Below are 19,172 nucleotides of genomic sequence, written 5' to 3' on the forward strand. Positions count from 1 at the left end.
AACAATAATAATAAAGGTGACACTTGCCAAGTCGTTCTGTGCTTTCCCTACCTCGCTTACTAAATTGCCACAATAGCCCTCTGAGGTCAGTGAGGTGAGTTCATAACCATGACTCAGTAATATCTTAGACCCAAAGCCCATCCTCCATGTTACAGCCACATCCGAGGGGAAGGGACAGACCCTGGGCAGGCCACACCATCTCCCCAAGCTCTGTGTCCTTAGCTTTTCTCCAACTAGAAAAGCTCCAGGAGATTTCACCACACCAGACCCAAAGGCCTAATCTTGGCAGCTGGGCCAACATGCTCTGTGCTTCATCTTTAGATTCTCAAACAGTGCCTGGCAAAGAGTATGTGCTCAATAAATATTTCTCAAGTTTGTATCTACCTGTCTATTGTCCCTCCATCTCTCTTAGCCAATTGGTGGGGATGATAAAGTGACTCCGCAGGTCTGCTGGGAAAGGCCTCAGTCCACTGTAGACTGATGTAACGTTCTTGTCCGGTACCTATAGAATCTGATACCACTGTGGGATGGAGTTACAAGCTACATCTAAAAGGCCAGCCTCCTGATGGAATAGACACCCTGGGGCTTTGACTCCTGCCCTTGCCTGGCTGACCTTACAAGCTGCCCTGTGCAGGGAGCTGGTCCTCCTGGTTCAGGGAAGTGTGCCAAGTGCAAAGCCCAATCCTGGAAAACACCAACCCAGCCAACATGCTCCGGCTACCCCTGTCCCCTCCTCGTTCCCTTGAGTAACAGGGATTCCAAAGCGATTGTAGGGTTTAGTCTGGGGAGCCCCCTGCGCCACAGCACAAGTACACAATTTCATTTTTCTTCAACACTTGAATTCTTGCTCTCTGCTGCTTACAGTCAACAGCAACGGGGAAATGAATCCTTAGAGTTGGGAACTACGTCAGAAAATGGTCATTATCAGACTGCCTGTCACAGTATAAACCACCAGAACGTCTCTGGAGAGTGATTTGATAAGATGCATCAAGAAACCTCAAGTTTTGGGTGCCTGGGTGGCTCAGTCGGTTAAGTGTCTGACTCTTAATTCGGCTCAGGTCATGATCTCACTGTTCGTGAGACAGAGCCTCGAGAAGGACTCTGCACTTGACAGCGCCTGCTTGGGATTCTCTCTCTCTGCCCTTCTTATGCATGCACGCTCTCTCTGTCTCTCTCAAAAATAAGTAAACTTAAAAAAAAAAGAAACCAACTTTTTTCATATCCTTGAGCAGCTAAGCTCATAACTGTTCTAAGAAAAAAATCCAAGTTGTAAATGCAGATATACAAAGATGTTCATTATGGTATTTATAATAGTCAAAAACTAAGACACTAAAATGAGCTCATATATGGACAACAGAGAAATATATACAATTATACAAATGTTTAATTTATAGCTAAATGAAATACACTTCAGGCATTAAAATGTTTGTGAATATTTTTAGAAGACATGGGAAAATGCTCACAACTGTTAAATAAAAAATATATCACATATTTAAATTACAATTAAAATTTTTGTATTTTTCATAGTGAAAACATTCACTTTATTTTTAAATTATTTCCTTCTTGAATACGTGTGCATGTAGTATAAAACTCAAAAAAAAGGACATGCACCAAAAAGAATAAATTACTAGGAATATACTTATTAACCAAGGAGGTGAAAGACCTGCACTCTGAAAATTAGAAAATACTGATGAAAGTAACTGAAGATGACACAAATAGAAAGATATTTCATGATCACGAATTGGAAGAACATTGTTAAAATGTCTCAGACCACCTAAAGCCATCTACAGGTTCGATGTAATCCCTGTCAAAATACCAACAGCATTTTTCACAGAACTAAAATAATACTGAATACTAAATAATACTAAAATTTATACGAACAAACAAAAGACCCCAAACAGGCAAAGCAATCTTGAGAAAGAAGAATATAGCTGGAGGTATCACAACCCCAGATTTCAAGATAGACTACAAAGCTGTAGTATCAAAGCAGCATGGTCTTTGTACAAAAACAGATACCTAGATCAATGGAACAGAATGAAGAGCCCAGAAATAAACCCATGCTTATATGGCCAATTAATCTATGACAAAGGAGGCAAGAATAAACAACGGGGAAAAGACAGTCTCTTCAAGAAGTTGCGCTAGGAAAACTGGGCCACTTTCTTATACCATACACCAAAATAAACTCAAAATGGATTAAAGACCTAAATATGTGACATAAAACCATGAAACCCCTACAAGAAAACAGGCAGTAATCTCTTTGGCCTTGCAATATTTTTCTAAAGATATCTCCTAAGGCAAGGGAAACAAAAAACAAAAATAAACTATTGGAACTATATCAAAATAAAAATTTTTGTGCACAGTGAAAGAAACCATCAACAAAATGAAAAGACAGACCTGAATGGGAGAAGGTATTTGCAAATGATATATCTGATAAGGGGGTAATATCCACAATACATAAACAACTTCTACAACTCAACACAAAAAAACACAAGTAATCCAATTAAAAATGGGCAGAGGACCTGAAACCACAGCACTGATTACATCAAAAAAACACAAGAGACAAACCCAAAATCTTTATATAGCTAAAACTTTCTTCATTGACAGTATGGTATTCTGTTGTCTCATTGTTGTAGACTGATTACTTCCCTCTTGATGGACTTTGGGTTTTTTGTTGTTGTTGTTGTTTGTTTTAAAGTAATCTCTACACCCAACTTGGGGCTTGAACCCACAACCCCGAGATCAAGAGTCCCACACGCCACCAACTGAGCCAGCCAGGCGCCCCTGGCTTCCATAAAAGTAGAACTGCCACATTCATTAAAGGATCTGTGATTTGGGTAGGGTAATAGACACTGCCAAATCTGCCTCCACAGAGGTTAACTCTCATTGGGCATGTATGAGGAACACTTGGTTTCAACATATTCCTATCAACACTTGTCTTTTTGTCTTTTTTTCCTCAGTCTGAAAGGTGAAACAGTAGTTGGCTGTTTTAGCTTGTACTGTTCCTGTGAGTGAACCTGACCATCATTCCATGTCTATTTCCTTTTCTGTACACTGTTTACTTAAATCCTCTGCCCATTTTTCTATTGGATTGTAGCCCTTTTTCTTATTGATTTGCAGGAGTTCATTATACATTAAGGAAATTAATCTTTTTGCCTTAAGAGAAATTATAAGTAATTTTTACTTGTCATTTGTTCTATGGCTTTATTTTTGGCATTTCTTCACATGCACACATTTTTCTCTATTCATGTAGTCAAACTGATCCATATTTTATTTTATAGTTTCTAGATTCTGCATCACATACAGAAATGTCTTCCCCACTCTGAGATTAGCAAAGAATTCTCCCTTGTTTATTTCTTACACATTCATGACTTTTTCACATTTAAATCTTTGCTTGATCTGGAATTTATTTACTCAAATGTATGAGTTAGAGATCTATCTTAATTAATTTTTCCACTTCTCTCAAAACCATTTGTGGAATAATCAAACTGAAGGGGATCCCAGAGCTCATCTAGACAAGCCTCTCATTAATAGCTGGGGAGACGGAGGTTCAGAAAGAAAAAATGACTTGCCTAAAGTTCTTGCATCTAGGGGGTCCTAACTCCTGGCCCAGAGCTCTTTCTCCCACACCACTCCCCCCTTTCGGGAGCCCTAGCGACACTGCAAATCTCCCAGGGGCGTGTGTGGTGTAATAGATGGCATCTAGGACAAACATGCCGCCCGGAGTCCCTATTCACTAGCTCAGAGACCTTGGACATCTCCCTTCACCTCTCTGGACTCCAATTTCTTCCTCAGCAGTGTGGGGATAACAGTAACACCCTGCTGATCAGGGGGCTGTTGTGAGGACTGAATGAGATGGCGTGTGTAGGGTCTGATAAGTTATGTGCAATGTAAGAGGCACACAATTAATAAGTCATTAGTATGGCCTGTTTTCACTGGGTGTCTTACCAGTAAAACTGTCTTTTTGACATTTTCATTCAACTTCTTTGTTTTTACTATGTTTAATGGTGCACAGAGGCCAAAAACTTACACTTCCTTCTTTTGTTCTTTATGGTGCTGAAGGTGGTGAAGTGAATGTTAGTTCCACACAAGTGGTGGCTCTGGCTGGCATGTATACTGATATATGAATATTTGATGAATGAGTAAATAATAGAAGATGTTCTAGATTCCAAGGCAGAAGGAGCAAAGGGTGTGCAACCCTGCAACAGAACAGTGGCCAAAGGTCTGGCTCAATCTCTGTGCCATAGGGTGACTGACTCTGACTCTCTGACTCTCTCTCTCTCTCCAACACCCCCATCTTCCTTTCTGCCCATCTGAATATAACAAAGGTTGAAATATGCTCCCTACGTCTCTTTCAGTCATGACATTTCTCTCTCTCTCTCTCTCCCTCCCTCCCTCCCTTCTTTTTCTTTCTTCATTCATTCATTCATTCATTCATTGTTTACTGACCACCTTCTATATGCCAGGCACTGTGTCAGGTATGGGATATATTTTGGAGAATAAAAAGACATTTACAATTTGATAAGAGAAAAAGACATTGAACAGGTCAATGATTTATCATCACAGATAGTGATAAGTGCATTGAAAGAAGAGAACAGGGTTCTCTGTGTGTGGATGTTTAGTTAAGGGTTATACGGTCAGCGAAGGCCTCCTTAAGCAGGTGACCTTGTGCTGAGGTCTACAGCAAAGCTGGACAGAGTGTGATCCAGGCAGAGAAAACAATCTGCGTCTACAGCCATCTAATATCTCCTCATCTCAGCTCCAGCCCTACGAGGTGCTCAAAAGTGATGCTGCTCCTCCACTCGTCCTCGTTTTCAGATTTGGGAGCCTTCTTGGGGTCTGGTCACTTGTAAGGCATCTGACTCCAAATGCTTAGGATGGAAGGGAAGGCTCTCGTACTCAGCTTCCCAGGCCCAGACCCTTGGTGGCCTGGGGTCAGGGGCTCTTGCAGGTGCTTGCTCTGGGCACTGTCAAGCTCCCCACAGGAAACTGCCTTCTCCCTTTAGTTTTTAACACTGTCCCAGCCCTGTAAACGGAAGAGGCCCTGGGCTCTGCCAAGAGCTACATGGTCTGTTCCAAGTCCACAGCTTTTCGTCCTCATTGCTCAGGCAGATTCCAGTACAACTCCAAATTGTTTTCCAAATATACCAGAAAGGTCATTTCCTGTTTTGTTTTTTTTTTTTCTTTTTTAAAAAGTATTTGCAAAGACCATACAAAAAGAAAGCAGACCCTTTTGCAAAGGGCACAGAATGAGACTTGGTCCCATGGGAGAGGCCCCCTCAGAGGTGGGGAAAATGCTCTGGAAGGCTTCTCTGAGGGAAGAAAGGGCTGTGGAAACCTGATGGAAATACCAGGGCCTACTCAGCTGGCATTTCTCAGACTCAGAGGGAAGCAGCTTTTCCCTGTGACAGGCAGCCAGGACCAGAGGGGCAGTGAAGCAAGCAGGAAAGTCAGGGCCCCAAAGTAAGTACAATCCCAGAACCTGAGAAGGGGCAGGCAGCTCAATCTAACCATGTGAGGCCTGCACTAAGGGGGCGGGCCGGCACCAAGCTCTATCTAGGTGCCTTAGGGGCACACCCAGAGGGGAGTCACTAGAGAGGAGTCTCCTGCCAGGGCAATGCCTGATGCCCACTCAAACAGCAGCCTCCAGTGAGGTTTCATTTGGAGGCAGTTAGGCAGAGGCTTGGCCTCTGCACCCAGAGGGCAGAACCATGTAGCCCCAGAAGCAGGTGGTAGAGACACAGGCTTTGGGAGGCCACTCAGTGAGGAGGAAAGGACAGGCGGGGTGCTGAGTCATACAGAGTCCTCACTGACCTCCTGGTTGCTAGTCCCCATGGACTTTTCTCAGATCACCGTCTTCCAGGGGTGTCCCCTAACCTCTCGGGCCATGCCGCAACCTCTTCCACACAGGTGCCTCCTTTGTCAGGGACTTTTATGTTACAGGCCCCCCAGGACGAGAATCAGGATCTGGCTTGGTCCTCCTCTCTCTCCGTTGGGTCCCTGGAAGTTCTTGACCCTTTCCCTTAAGAGTGTGTGTTGACAGGGGCGCCTGGGTGGCTTAGTCACTGGTTAAGTGTCCGACTTTGGCTCAGGTCATGATCTCAGAGTTTGTGAGTTCGAGCCCCGTGTCAGGCTCTGTGCTGACAGCTCAGAGCCTGGAGCCTGCTTCCAGTTCTGTGTCTCCTCCTCGCTCTCCCTCCCGCTCACACTCTGCCTCCCTCTTAAAAATAAACAAACATAAAAAAAATTAAAAATGGGAGTTCCTAGGTGGCTCAGTTGGGTAAGCATCCAGCTCTTAACCTCAGCTCAGGCCTTCCTCTCGGGGTTGTGAGTTCGGGAGCCCTGCGTGGGGCTCTGCACTGGGCATAAGCCTACTTTAAAAAAAAAAAAAAAAAAAATCTTTCCACTGGGGCACCTGGGTGGCTCAGTTGGCTAAGCGTCTGACTTCGGCTCAGGTCACGATCTCACTGTCCGTGGGTTCGAGCCCCGCGTCGGGCTCTGTGCTGACAGCTCAGAGCCTGGAGCCTGTTTCAGATTCTGTGTCTCCCTCTCTCTGACCCTCCCCCGTTCATGCTCTGTCTCTCTCTGTCTCAAAAATAAATAAACGTTAAAAAAAAAGAAAAATTAAAAAAAAAAAAGTGTGTGTTGATGACTCCCTATATAGCCAGAGGCCACTCTCCAGAGTTCTAGAGTTGCCAGTCTGCCTACTTAGCATGTCCCTTGGACATCCCACTCCATTTCAAACCTCACATGTGAAGCCACAAGCCTGCCCCATCTAGCCTTCCCCAGCTCAGTGAAGACACCATCTGTCCACGCTGCTCAAGCTGGAGACCTGAAGGCATCCTGGATTCCTCCTCGGCTTCCACTCATGTATAATCTGTCACCAGGTCCCATCATTTCTACTTGGGAAACTCAGCCTGGATCTGCCTTCCTCCCCTCTGCACGGTCACCACCTGGTCTCCATCTTTCCTCACCTGTACCCCTGGTGGAGTGTCCTCATTGCATCAATGCTCTGCCCTTGGCCCATGGTCTATTTTCTACACAAACAACTGGGGTGATGTTAGCAAATCAGACGTTGGGTCATTCCCCTGCTTCTTTCAACCTCTGATGCTTTTCCATTTCACATCTGGGAAAATCTAAACTCATGCCACCAGTCCCTAAAGTCCTGCGTTGATCTTGCCCTGCCCTCCCCTGTGACCTTTCTTCCCATTTCCACTGTCTTTTGACTCATTTACTCTTCAATTCCGCAAAGCAACTAAGTTCTTCCTGAATTCAGGGCCTTCATGAGACTGTTCTCTCTGCTTGGAATATTCTCTGTTATTCTGCTCTTTACAGAGGCTTGTACATGGATTCCTGGCTCTGTCTTTTCACATTTTCCTGCTCTAGGACCCTGACCAGAGGGCCCTGCAGGGCATGAGGCTTTCAGAGCCTCTGTGGCTCGCTACTGCCGCATGTCGTGAAGGCATGGCTGAGCCACCGGGAGTCTTGTGTAGTGTGGTGGACACGGCAAGGGCTGGGGAGTCACCAGCTTCTGCCCCTATACCTGGGCAACTCACCTGACCAATAGATTCCTCTTCTGGAAGATGGGGTTATAACAATTGCCTTGAAAGGTGGTTGTGAGGAATGATCAGAGCCAGCGCTTACACAGTCCTTAGTGCATGCCAGGCTGTGTGCTAAGCACCTTACAGGCATTATGTCATTTAATTTTATAACAGCTCTGTGAAGTGGAAAGTGTTTTTAATCCTATTCTACAGAAGAGAGAGCTGAGATGCAGAGAGGTTAAGAAGCTTCCCCAAAGTTGTATACTCACTGAGTGTGGGGTAGAATTGAGCCTGTGCTATTAGGCTACAAAACACAGAAATGACAGCACCTGCCTGGCACATAGTAAGCATCTGTTAAATGCTGTCCGTTCCCTTTTCTCCCATCAGTCTCCAACCTCACAGTAAGCATTCCTGAGGGAAAGGCAAGAAAGCAATGAAGTCCCACGAAAATATTCTACAGTGCTGGCTGAAACATATACCCACATGCACTTTTCCCACACTTGAGACAAGTTCTATTTAGAATTTTCAGGGGCGCCTGGGTGGCTCAGACAGTTAAGTGTCCGACTTCAGCTCAGGTCATGATCTCATGGTTCATGAGCTCAAGCCCCACATCAGACTCTCTGTTGTCAGCACAGAGCCTGCTTTGGATACTTTGTGCCCCAGGCTCTCTACCCTTCCCCGACTTGTGCTCTGTCTCTAAAAAATAAACATTAAAAAAAAACTTTTCATTTGGAAAAAATCTTCAGAATTTTTTCAATGGTATTAGGTTGATTCTCTGAATTCTGCAGAGAGCTGGGGCTGGGGATTGAGACAGTGATATAAACTCTTCAATCCATGAACATCTGTGTTTCTGTGGAGGTCTCTGGAAAGAGGCAGAACAGTCCAGCTGGATTACCGCTTGGGGACCAGGAAGGCTGGGTCTCTCCGGACCTCCTGCTGTTTACACACTATCTAAACTTGGTGAGGGCTTAGCTAAAATGGTTCCCAGAGACTGGCAGTCCCCGTCAGACCATGCAGGGAGGGCAGTAAGGGAAAGTGTAATCACTTCCAAGCAGGCCGGCCAAAGGTCCAGAGGCTGAGCACTAGCTCTGCTAGGTACCTCTGGGCAAGGTTCTTCCCCCTCAGACAGTGGGTGTCTCAAATGTGCAATGAAGGAGTAAGCTGGGATCCTTGTGGTGGTCTTGAAACACATCTGCAAATGCTTTGATGCTCCTCCCATCGAGAGGGGAGTCTAATTTGCATCCCTTGAATGATCTGGCCTTAGTGACTTACTCCTAACTAATGGGATGCAATAGAAGCGATGCTGTGGGACTCCCAAGACGACGTTAGGAAAGGAGACACAGCCTCCAGCTAGCTCTCTCTTGGGCCACTTGTCTTTGGAGTTCTGAGCTGCATGTAGGGAATTTGAGGCTCCACACTTTGAGGCAGCCCAAACCAACCCAATGAAATGCCCACATGGAGAGATCCTGGGAGGGCATGGAGAGAGATGCAGCCAGCAGCCGCTGGCTATGGCAGCCTCTAGCTATTCCAGCACCATCTGACTGCAAGTGCATGAGATCCAAGCCACAAGAGCCCAGCCAAGCTGTCCCCACATTTCTGACCCACAGAAACCATGAGAGATGATAATAAATTATTACTGTTATTTTGAACCACTAAGTACTGGGGCTGCAGTGTTATTCAGCAGCGGACAGCCAGAGTGGTCTCTAACAGGTTACTGCCATGCCAGCTCTCTGGAAGTCTATATGAAAGCACTCCCTAAATCTACTGTGGAGAATGAAAAGCGGCAAGATGTGATTTCTATACTATTAATTTATCCATCCATTCATTCAACAAAATTTTACTCATCACTCATTGTGCACCAGGCTTGGGACCAGATGCCATGGATACAAGAACAGTAAGACATCACTATGCCCTTGAGGGAAGTTCATGGTCTGGGTGGGGAGATGAACTCACGCATGGTCTAGATGGGGTGACCAGTGTGAGGGGCATACACCAGGGTTACCAGGATCACCAGGAGAATGGTTTCAAGCCATGCCCCTTGCCTCCCACAGGGATTCTAGTAACACTAGGCAGGAGGATGTGGCCTGTCTCTACCACTGACGAGAGGGTGTCAGAGCCTCCACAGGTAAGGAGAGAGAAAAGAGTTTAGAGACCACTTCTGTATATAAACCTTTAAAAACTTTAAGAATCTTTAAAGAGCTTGGAAGGTAAGAGCTGTAATAAAAAGACATATAAGGCAGAGCAGGGGCTCAGGAAGCCGGTCGTTTATAGGCACTGATTTTAAGGAAGTTACTCCACCCTTCCTTCCTATTTATCACTCACTGGGCACTGAGGGTTCAGCAGCGAACAAAACAGACCCTCTGCCCTCATGACGCTGACATTCTAGTGGAGTGACTCACACTAACACGCAAACAGAATAAATGTCAGGTGGTGAAAGTACTAAGGAGAGAACTAAAGCGGGGCAAGAGGTGTGGGGTTTTCTACAGAGTGACAGGGAGCCTTGGATGCACAGACACCGGTGCACAGACCCAAAGGAAGGGAGGGAGGCAAATACCTGGGGAAGCTGTGCCAGGCAGAGGGAGGAGTTGCAGGAGGCGGGGCTTGCCTGGTATCCAGAAAGATGACCAGGAGGCCACAGGGCTGGGGGACGGGGACTGGTGGGGAAAGAAGACCGAATGTGGCTGGTACCCTCTAGGGTCTGAGAGGATAAGGGTGCCTCTGAATTTTGCTCTGATTTTGATGTGACCCTCTCACAGGTGTTTCCAATTGGATACTCTAATGCTTCCCTTCCAAGCCTATTTTCAGGGCCTTCTCCCTAGTGTGGGGTGAGTGGAGCCTCGGGGCAGTGAAGGGCACTACTCATCACACAACACTCACAGACATACTGTAGGCCCGAATGCAGTGCCAGCAAGGCCTGGGTCCTCTGGTCTTAAGCTGAAGGGGAAACAAAGTTCTTGTCCATTCTTCCTGCCTCTGGATAGAAGTAGAGATCAGAATCCACAAAACACAACATAGGTAAATACTAATTAAAGAGCCTCCCTTGGAACCTGGAAAGGCAACATGCTTACAACTCAGGGACTGTTCTTGAGGAGAGCACATAGATTCACCTGTGCCTTCGGCCCACGGCAACAGTTTGCCCAAGATTCCCAGTCTCTGGGCTCAGTACTGCAGCCCTCCACTCCCTACATCCAGACACTGAGTCTTCACGGGACAGCCAGCCCCCTGAAGTGTCCTGTGTAACTCCTAGTGGCTCAGGACAGACACCCTTCAGCCAGAGTATCCTCTTCCCTGACCCAGCAGAAAAGATAAGAGCTCCCCGTTTTGCCATGCTGCGAGTGTTGACATATTTGTTCACTATCTGCCTTCCCAATTGGCTCCACGAGGATAGGTACCCCGGCTTTGTTTGCCAATGTATCCCCAGCACACAGCATGGTTCCTGACATACGGAAGAGGCTCAATAAATACCATCGTGCGAATGAATTAGTAAACAAACAAAATAAAAACTTAAGAACCTCCATACTCTCAAGCCAGTGATTAAGATAACAATCTGAGCCCTGGCTCCTGACCAAATAAATAACAGTGACAGTGATAAAATGAAAATGGCTACCATTTATGGGGTATATATACTGTGCATCAGGCATGGTGACAGGTGCTTTCCATACACTGTCTTAGTTACTTCACAGTAGCCTAGTATAATTAGATCCCTCTTAGACATAATAGCATGTGCTGGAGCCTGGATTCTCACCCAGGACTGGCTGGCTCTGGGGCCTCAAAGGCAGCGCCTCTCTGGCTCAGGGAAGCAGAGGATGAGAGAGAACCTGAGGAAAAGGTGAGGTTAAAGGGGCTGAAGCGGCAGGAGTGGACTGCCAGGGAAAGGAAAGGGAGGCTCTCCTTTGTCTACATTTACACTCGTCTCTACCCAGTCGCCTGACCTACTCCAGTTCTACTCTCGCCCTGACAATCACAGAACGTTCCTTCATTCCTTTAGTTCTTCATTCAACACTTACTACATGCACACTCCTTCCAGCAATGGAGCCGGAAGTATCTGAGAGGCACTGCATTGTTTAACCCTCACAATGGAGACACCATGGCTCAGAGAGGTGGCACAAGTCACCCAAGGTCCTCCAACCAGGACTTGAATCTGTATTTCTTCATTCCCAATTCAGTGCCCATTCTTTTTTTTTTTTAATTTTTAAATGTTTATTTATTTATTGAGAGAGAGGGAGACAGAGTGAGGGCGGGAGAGGGGCAGAGAGAAAGGGAGACACAGAATCCAAAGCAGGCTCCAGGCTCCGAGCTGTCGGCACAGAGCCTGATGCGGGGCTCGAACTCACAAACCGTGAGATCATGACCTGAGCTGGAGTTGGACACTAAACCGACTGAGCCACCCAGGCGCCCCGGTGCACATTCTTGAGACTGGTGCACTCTGGGGACGGCTTTGTCTTGAGGTGAACAGTACTGCATCTGTGTCGTCCCCCTCAGAGAACTGTTCTATCATCAAACCCCCTGCGCCTCCGGCTTCTCTCAACACAAATGGCTCTCTCCACCTGGTGACACAAGGCCATACACTGTAATAATGGGCACAAGGAGCTTTTGGAGAGTAGATTCACCGAGCACCTACCACCGCACCTGCTGCATAATGCCTAATAAATGGTCTCTAAAAGAGAGAAAGAATGAATGAATCCAGAGAGAGGTACAGTGGATCTGCTACCATGAAACAGCTCAAGAGAGCACGCAGTTGGATGTCCTCAAAGGGCCTGACAGGATACTGTACGTGCTGTCTCCTGAATTTTACAGTTACAGGCACCCACATGAGCAGCCTTCACACCGACAACCACAGTAAAGCCGAGAGAGAAGCCACACCAGGGATTCAGATGACAGAAGAAAGATCCTGTGCTGAACTGCCGCTGGTTCTGACGCCAGTGGAGAGATGTGGCCCCACGAAGCCAAGTTTTACAGTCACTTACCCAGAGGAGCCTATTTGACAGGCGATGTTGACAAGTGGAAATGATTCAGAAAATACTTGTCTCTTGCCTATGTCAACCCCAAATTCAGGCATATCAAAGACACACTTATAGCTTCTTAGCCAATAAAGTCATTTATAAAATATGTTAGAGTCAAATTTCGTTTGTCTAGTGATCCCTCAGGGAACAACTCACTCCAGATCACCAAGATTCCCACACGGTTAATCTTGTAAGTATCAAAACCTCACCTGGAGACAGAAAGTAGATTAGTGGTTGCCTAGGACTGGGGAGGGGTGGGGAGTTGGGAAGGTGATGAGTAATGAAAATGTTCTAAAACTGATTATGGGGACAGATGCACAATTCTAAATACACTAAAGACCAATGAATTGTATACTTTAAATGGGTGAATTGTATGGTATGTGAATTATATCTCAATAAAGCTGTAAAAAAACCCCTTTATCTGAATTATAATGGATAGAAATTCTTCTCATGTATTGCATTAATGCATTAATATATTACCAGCCTTTTCTTTTTTGAGAGAGCGTGAGCAGGGGAGGGGCAGAGAGAGAGGGAGACACAGAATCGGAAGCAGGCTCCAGGCTCTGAGCTGTCAGCACAGAGCCCGATGCGGGGTTCGAACTCATGAACCGTGAGATCATGACCTGAGCCGAAGTCAGACACTCAACCGACTGAGCCACCCAGGCGTCGCTATTACCAACCTTTTCTTAATGATTTAAGACCACAGCTGTGTATCTGGTATAACATAGCAATGCTCTCACTATCACAATATACAGGGCAGCTTGCCCTACACTAAACACCCCCGTTTACTTTAGCTTTTCTATCAATGCCCTTTACTTTTACCATGAAGCTTGGTGGTTAAGCTCATGTGCATGGGTCATGTATCACTTACTGGCTTATTGGCTCTGTGATCTCTGGTGAGTTACTAGATCTCTCTGCGCCTCCATTTCTCCATTTGTAAAACAGCAGTACCAGCCTCACTGAAGGAGTGTGTGCGTTAAAGAAAATGATGTAGATAAAGCATTTAGTGCTCTTCCCGGCAATCAGGAGCCAAACTGAATTCCAGCCCTCAGCACTATTCTCACCACTGTCAGTAGAGTTGCCTACAGAACCCTTTCTGAGTTATGGACTCAGAAGCCAGAAACCCCACCCCCTACGAGTGTTCAGCACACCTGGTGTGTTCAATGAGATGAAACCAGGGATGGGGTGCAATTTCATGACTGGACTGTGGGACATCCCATGGGAAGGCTCTCAGCTTCAGTGACACTAAGTAATTTGTCCCAGTTCACCCTCAAACAGAAAAACCTAGAAGCCTGGTAAGGTCACTCAAGATCCTGGCATCTGTGAGGCTGGTGCTCAGGGGGACACAGTGGCCTACAACACGTTAGGCTTTCTCTAGACAAATGGTTCTTAAAATTCAGAGGTCTCAGATCACATTTGAGAACCTGAGGAAAGCTATGGACACTTGGCCCAGAAAAGTGTGTGTGTGTGTGTGTACACACACACACACACACACACACACACACTGTACCTATGAATACAGGGGAATTCTGAATCCCAGAAGCTAACCATAAACCCCTGGTTAAAAACCCCAGCTCTAGACTTCCTATAACCCCAGCGTCCTCAAGGTTTAGTGGCTCTGGAACAGAGAGGTCTTTTGCAGGCTTGCCCTCCTAAACGGGCCTCAGCCAGATAAACAGTCCTGGGGGCTGACCGGCTGCCGCATCTTAGTCACTGCAAACAGCTGCATCCAGGGGGTTCCCAGGGGCACTGAGTCACAACAGGACACAAGCCCAGTAGCTTGGGAAGCTACTGCAGGGCAAGGCCCCGAAGCCTTGCTGATAAGCAATTGGGGACTTCCAGCCCCAGGGCAGCTTCCAGACAGACTAGACTCTCACTCTGCCAACAGAGAAGAGGACTCGTAGGTGCTGGAGGCAGGGTAGGCCATGAGACAGAATTTAAAGGAGGTGGAACTCCCCCAAGCTCCTGGGACTACTAGGCCTTGGACAGAGAAATGAAGGTGGGAGATTCTGTTCTAACTGTAGGGAGGCGGAGCCGAGAGAGGGGTAGACATGTTGTAGGGAGGGGAGGGAGCTGAGCCACGGATGAAAGGCTGTTAAAAATGACTAACCGATGCCAGAACTGTTAAAGTATGAACACCGACCCAAAGTGGCCACACTTCCAAGTAGGCCATTCATGTTTCATGAACTGCAATTTTCTTCCGACTGGAAGGGACCTGCATCATCTCTCCTCATCAGACCACTGGGCTGTGCTGGTTTCTCCAGGCTGGGCTTTGCTTGCTTTTGCTCCTCTATCACAGTATTAAAATCCCCATAATGTGCTTTGGTCCTGATGAAAATAGCTTTGCACAACAAACAAGAAAGTTGGCATCATGCCCAAATTTGCTGATAGCCCCTGTGTATAATTCCATCAGCTTAAATAGATGGCTGAAGAAACCCATTCTCTTTGAAGCCACTAGAAGTAAATTGTCTTTCTGATGCTATAAAGAAATGATCTGTAAAATTGCAGTGTGATATCGTATAACTTCTGCAAAGGGCCAACCTTTGGCCATACCTTTCTTCATGGGACCAAAATTCCTTTCTAATTTCACTTGGAACCTATTTCTTTTATTTGTTTGAACAGAAGTAAAGGTATTTAGATAAACACTTGGGATGCTGTAGTAGTGGTATGAGCAATGTGACTACCCACCTGTTTTAGTTTCTTTTTCCTACTTGCATCTCTTCGGATTTTCCACTGTTGACTAATCAGTGTGGAAATTCTAAGGGACAAGAAAAACAAGAATTAGAGCCAGACATACTCTAGGGTTGTAAACTAAAACAATCTTTTGGGAAGACTAGTTAAGCATATCTAGTAACATATTCAATGTGCACACCCTTTGGGTCAAATATATAGGAATTTACAGCAAAGGTATGTTCCCATAAGTAAAAGGATGATCAGTAAAACATATTATGCAATAGCAAAGGAAAGAAGAAACAAGTTAAATATTTGCTAATAGGAAAAAGAGTTAAATTATGATGTACTAATACCATACTAGATGGCTGCTACAAAGAATGAGAAAGATTTCACTGTACCGACATGGAAAAAAGGGCACGCTCTGTTGTTAAAAAGGAGTGTGACACTGTACAGGTCATAATTTTTAATATAAAGCATGAACATGATTGTTTATGTCTAGGAAAAAGTACAGCATTTGTACACATACACAGTTTTGTTTTGTTTTGTATCTACATAGAAAAAGGCCATCAGCAAACTGAACAGTGGTTCTCTCTCTGGGACTCAGAGACTAGGAGAAAGGAAGTGAAAGACTTCTACATTTTACATGAATGACTCCTATTTTGGTTGAAAACTTTTAAAGGGACGCACACAACTTTCATAATCGTTATACATGCGGTCTATCTAGAATTCTAAAATATCAAGAGTGAGGACAAAAGATGTTTCCAGACAAAGACTGAGCAAGTTTGCCATTCAGACTCCAAGAACATTCTCCAACAGAAAGGAAACCAAGCACAGAAAGTAAGTGGGGTTTTAGAGTCAACAGTGAGCAAAACTAGTAAGTACAGTATATTGGTAAATTGAAAACACTGATTAAGTGAAAACTAAGTAGGAAGATAAACACAAATCTGACAATATCACACATTTGACAGTAAGAGTGTCAAGGATGGAAGAGATCACAACTAAAACTTCGCATGGTCCTTATTCAGGACAAATACTGGAATTGACCCAATATATCTATGTTGCATATTGAAAAATTCTAAGGTAAAATGACAAAATATTGAAATAGAACACTTAAGTTTCACACTTAAGTTTAAGTCTAATTATCCAAAAACGTTAATCCTTCCCAAATTACTACATGGTCTTAATTAAGTTTCAATAAGAATACAAATAGTTTTTCTTTGAAAGTGAAATGGGTAAAATTAAAGTTCATATGGAATACTAAATACCCCAAAATTTAGCCAAGAAACAGAAAAGAAAATTATTTTTAAAAATATATAAATAGGGGATTTATCTTAGGAGATAATAAAAATTTACTTTATAAAGACATAATAAAAAGACATGGTTAGAAGAACAAATAGGTCTGTGAACTAACAGAGCAAGTTCAGAAAAGGATACAAGAAAGGAACTTATTTATCACAAAGATGGAATTTCAGTGCAAAACAGAAAAGATGGTTTATTTAATAAATGGTGCTGGCAGACCTAGAATAAAGCCTGATCCCTACCTCTTTGCTATGTATAAACATAATTCCAAAGGGATTAAAGGTTCAGGATTAAATAATTAAAACCCTAAAAGTATTGGAAGAACATTTAGGAAAATATTTATATAACTCTGAGGTGGGGATATTATTCTTTTTAAAAAAAAAATTTTTTTTAACGTTTATTTATTTTTGAGACAGAGAGAGACAGAGCATGAATGGGGGAGGGTCAGAAAGAGAGGGAGACACAGAATCTGAAACAGGCTCCAGGCTCTGAGCAGTCAGCACAGAGCCGACGCGGGGCTCGAACTCACAGACCGCGAGATCGTGACCTGAGCCGAAGTTGGACGCTTAACCGACTGAGCCACCCAGGTGCCCCGGTGGGGATATTACTCTTAACCAAGGCAAGAAATCTAGACACAATGAAGCAACAAATAGAAAAATTTAATAAACAAATAATAGATTAGGAAAAATATTTGTAATACATTGCAAAAATTCATTTGCAAGAATACTTAACACATAAAGAGCTCCTGTAACTTGTTGAGAAAAAAGCAACTAATTCATAAGGAAAAAGGGTGAAGGAAATTCACAGAGGAAAATAAAATGGCCAATTAACATGAAACAATGTTCAATCTCACAAGTAGTAAAGAAAATACAAAGCAAGCACCTATAAAGACACCATTTTCTGCCATCAGCTTGGTCAAAGAATGAAACCATAAAGAGAGAGGAAGGGATAGAGGGAGGAGGAGGATGGAGAGTGGGAGGAAGAGACAGAGGATAGGAGGGAGAAAGGGAAAGAATACCTAATATTAAAGATTTAGGGAAATGAAAGTACTCGCACATTTATGGGAAGAATGCAAGTTACTAGAATTCTTTATAAAGTAGGATGGTATTCTCTATTAAGATGTCAAATACACAGACCCCTTGACCCAGCAATATTATTTTTGAAAATGCAACCTATAGAAATGAAAGCACCAGTATGGTCAGTGGTATTATAATAGTGTTGTATGGCGACAGATGGTGGCTACACTTGCAGTGAGCACAGCATACATAACCTACAGACTCGGGAAATCACTGTGTTGTACACCTGAAACTAATGTAACATTGTGTGTCAACTCGACTTCAATAAGTAAAAGCACAAGTAAAAAAGGATGTATGTATATATTTAATGCAACAATATTTTTAGAGAAAACAAAACATAACAACTTGAATATCTATCAAAGGACAAATGGCTGAATACATTGTGGTACCTATAGGTCTATAGCCCTAAAGCTATTTAAAACTTAAAAAAAAATTTTTTTTTAGTGTTTTATTATTTATTTTTGAGAGACACACACACACACACACACACACACACACACACACACACACAGAGTATGAGTGGGGGAGGGGCAGAGAGAGAGGGAGACAGGATCCGAAGCAGGCTCCAAGGCTCTCAGCTGTCAGCAAAGGGCCTGATGCGGGGCTTGAACTCACAAGCTGTGAGATCATGACCTGAGCCAAAGTCAGGTGCCCAACCAACTGAGCCATCCAGGCGCCCCTTAAAACTTTTAAAAAATGTTTATTTATTTTGAGAGAGAGAAAGAAAGCACGAGTGGGGAGAGGGGCAGAGAGAGAGGAAGAGAGAATCCCAAGCAGGTTCCGTGCTGTCAGTGCAGAGCCCATTGTGGGACTTGATTCCATGAACCGGAGATCATGACCTATGCTGAAACCAAGAGTTGGATGCTTAACCGATTGAGCCACCCAGGCGCCCCACCCTGAAGCTATTTAAAAGGGTGAATTGGATTTATACCTACCCAGGATGTATTATTTAGTGGGAAAAAGAAAGTGCAGAATAAACATATGATCCCATTTCTGACAAAACAAATAACCACACACCTACACAAACACTGCATCCACTTCAATAGGAGCTTGGAGAAAGGTATGGAAGTATATATACCAAACTGATTTCAGAAGGAAGGAAATGGGAAGAAGGGGGAAAGGAGACATTATAACTTTTTCTTTATAACATCTTCAAATTGTTTAGTTACAATGAACATATGCATTACTACTTTAGGGAAAATTAATGAAAATAAAAAGAAGCATATGAGAGCAGAGAAAAACTCCGATAAGCTATGTTACACATTACCTGTTTATCTTTACATGGGATAGTTAACTGTATTTACTTTCTTTTTTGGTCAAAACAGAACATTTTAATGGCTGGAAGACAAATTTTTTTTAAAAAGCTTCATGGAGGTAAAAAAGGGTACTTCATTTCCTAAACATTTATGTTTTTTATTCAAGAAGGGGAAAAATATGGGTGCCTGGGTGGCTCAGTTGGTTAAGCATCCGACTCTTGGTGTCAGCTCAGGTCATGATCTCACAGTTTGTGGGTTAGAGTCCCACATCAGGCTCTGTGCTGATGGTGCAGAGCCTGATTGGGATTCTCTGTCTCCCTCTCTCTC

At 44.2% G+C, this 19,172-nt stretch overlaps 1 protein-coding gene across 4 annotated transcripts in view; it reads right to left on the reverse strand.

The window, feature by feature from the left end:
* PKIG (cAMP-dependent protein kinase inhibitor gamma) overlaps positions 1–19,172 on the reverse strand; it is a 409,002-nt gene that overhangs the window by 6,767 nt on the left and 383,063 nt on the right. For all 4 annotated transcript variants that reach the window (XM_049650753.1, XM_049650752.1, XM_049650750.1 and 1 more), the window contains one exon: positions 15,230–15,299. The gene's annotated coding sequence lies outside the window, so the exon portion shown is untranslated. The remainder of the gene's footprint in view (positions 1–15,229; positions 15,300–19,172) is intronic.

Source organism: Panthera uncia (assembly GCF_023721935.1).
Source record: "Panthera uncia isolate 11264 chromosome A3 unlocalized genomic scaffold, Puncia_PCG_1.0 HiC_scaffold_11, whole genome shotgun sequence".
NCBI classification, from domain to species: domain Eukaryota; kingdom Metazoa; phylum Chordata; class Mammalia; order Carnivora; family Felidae; genus Panthera; species Panthera uncia.